Source organism: Nuphar pumila, chromosome 5 (genome assembly GCF_984573655.1).
Source record: "Nuphar pumila chromosome 5, dmNupPumi1.hap1.1, whole genome shotgun sequence".
NCBI classification, from domain to species: domain Eukaryota; kingdom Viridiplantae; phylum Streptophyta; class Magnoliopsida; order Nymphaeales; family Nymphaeaceae; genus Nuphar; species Nuphar pumila.
Window position 1 is genome coordinate 70,320,934 of NC_143253.1, and position 2,703 is coordinate 70,323,636.

At 40.9% G+C, this 2,703-nt stretch overlaps 1 pseudogene; it reads left to right on the plus strand.

Annotated features, from left to right (window-relative positions):
• Positions 1-517: 517 nt before the first annotated feature.
• Positions 518-2,344, plus strand: LOC149837753 (cyclin-A2-4 pseudogene; annotated as a pseudogene).
• The last annotated feature ends 359 nt before the right edge of the window (positions 2,345-2,703 follow it).

Sequence of the window (2,703 nt, forward strand, 5' to 3'; positions counted from 1 at the left end):
TTTTATTTCAAAAAAATATAAAAAATTGGAAAATACAAGTGGAAAAGAAACACAAAAAAATTAGTTTTTGAAAAATACCCTTTTTTTTGCAATAGTTTGTTGGGAAACCCCCCTCGGCAAAATCTTAAAAGTAACGGGGGGGTATGTGTGGCAAAATTATTTTTTTAGGGTTTTAACGAAGAGACCGCCTCTCTCCACTTCGCAAACCCCCCCATCCTTCGTCCATCTGCAACAAACCCCTCTGCAGCCATTCGATCCCCATCACCCTCTCTCTCACTGAAACCCCCATCGGCAAGATCCCCCTTCTCGAAGCCTCCATGGCTTCCAGCCGCAACAACCTCCCTTCTCTCCTCCGCCCATCACCAACCGAACCTCCCATCGACCCTTGATCTCCAACAGCTCGACCCCTCTGGATTCGTCTTCTTTTTCTTTATGAAGGGGTCGCATATGCCTCTTCAAGGGACCGCTTCTCACCCCCGCATCTTTCTTCCTACATCTGATCCGTTTCCACCCTACCATGGCACCTCTCTCTCTCAGATTGATCGTTCCTCTGCCTCGCCACCCAATCTCCTTCTTCTCCTTCAGTTTCTATCTTCCCTCCTTTGGAAACTCTGCGAGAATCAGGTAAGAAGCCTTCCCCCCATTGATGCACCCTTGGTGGCGTTGATGTTGCTTGTGCAATACCAACCCATCCCGATGCGAAATCGACGAAACGATCTTGTTCCTACATCCTAAATTTCTTGCTTACCATGTTATTTTAGTTTTGTTTTGATCTCAGTATTAATCGATTGTGAACTTTCATTTATTTTTCTCTAAATTTCAGTCCCTATTCCTATTTCTTTCTTATTTTAATCTAATTACGATTCCTATTTTGTTATAATTTCTGTTTGTCTTGATTCTCGTCTTTCTTCTTTTTCTTTTTTTTTACTTTGCTTTGGATTTCTGCTTCCGGCTTGCTTTGGTTTCTCTTATTATCGTCATGTGTTCCATAAACCAAGATGGCTTGGTCGATTGTACCTGCGTTCCTGGCATGGGGTCTGAGCGAATGAGTTTTCGTTTTATATTAGTGGCAACAGGAGTGTCTCGTTTCATCTTGCATGTGCTCTTACCATTTGTATATAATTTTGTGTCATAACCACCAATCCTGTATCTATGGTAACATAATGGCCGCATCCGACTCTCTCTGAACGTTGCAAGGCTCTGCAAGAAGTCATACGAAACCTTGGTGGTTTTCACGGTGAAAACAACACTCAATATGCAGTTTGTTGCATAATCTGCAGCAAAATCCGATGTGCCTCACTGAGAAACCAGTTGCTTTGGTTTACCCTGATTCCTTTTATATCCTCATGGCATCATCATCATAACCTCTTATATTTGTTGCATCGTCCCTTTCTCCCCCAAGGATGATAAACGTGGATAAGCAAAAGCGTCATTCTGTGGGAATCAATGTTCTCGATGGAAAAAGCTTGAAGTGTTTTTGTCAAAATCTCAAAGCACATGATCATAGTTGGTGATTTCAAAATTCAGAAGGTCTTAAAGAAGATGGAACTCTTTCTTTCGTTATGAAATTCTCAAATGCCTGATCGTGATCAAAGATTGCCCAGAAATGCATGACTCAAAAGACAATAGTTTCAGTGGGGATATTGCAAGATATGAAGGCGCCTTTACGCCCCAGACATTTATGCTTACTTACAAGAAGCTGAGTTGAAACATCAGCCATCAAATAATTTCATGAATATGGTTCAATGGGATATTTCTCCAGCTATGCGTGCAATTCTTATAGACTGGCTTGTTGAGGTCTGTGAAGAATATAGGCTTGTTCCAGACACACTTTATCTCACAGTCTACTACATTGATAAGTTCCTCTTTGACAATCCTGTTGAAAGGAAGATGCTACAGCTGGTTGACATTACATGTATGTTTATTGCATCGAAATATGAAAAGATTTGTGCACCTCGTGTGGAGGACTTCTGCTTGATTACAGATAATGCATACAATAAGTAACAGATTTTTGAAGGTTGATGTTTTGAAGCATTTGTGCTTTGAGTTGGCCACACCAACTACAAAGACCTTTCTCAGGAGGTTTTTACGAGCAACACAAGCTTCATACAAGATGGATTGTATATTTGCGTTGGAGTTCCTAGCAAATTATCTAGCAGAACTTACATTACTTGACTATGGATTCCTGGAGTTCCTTCCTTCTCTTGTCACTGCATCTGCCTTATTCCTTGCCAAATGGACACTCTATCAATTATCACATCTTTGGAATTCAACCCTTGAGCACTACAGGAATCATAAGGTATTGGATCTAAAAGCTGCAGTATTTAAAATTCATCGTTTGTAGGTGGATGTCAAGGCTACGGTTTCAAAGCCACCTCAGATGCCATCACCTTCACACAGTTCTAAATTCTGTCTGTCCAAATTGCGAATCTTGGTGACTGGTGGAGCTGGATTTATTGACTCCCACCTAGTAGACAAATCGACAGAAAATGATAAAAAAAAAAAGAGATTTGTAGAGGTATCAACAACTTTTCAGTTGTGCACTCAGATTTTGAAGGTGGGAAATGGATTTCCCACTCTGAAGTTTTATCCATGACGAGGAACTAGCCAAGAGTAAAGCGCTTTGTGGGGCTCTCAGGGATACAGTTGTTCGTTTGCCAAAATTCCTTGTTGATGGTCTATTCAAATACATTGCTAGGATTC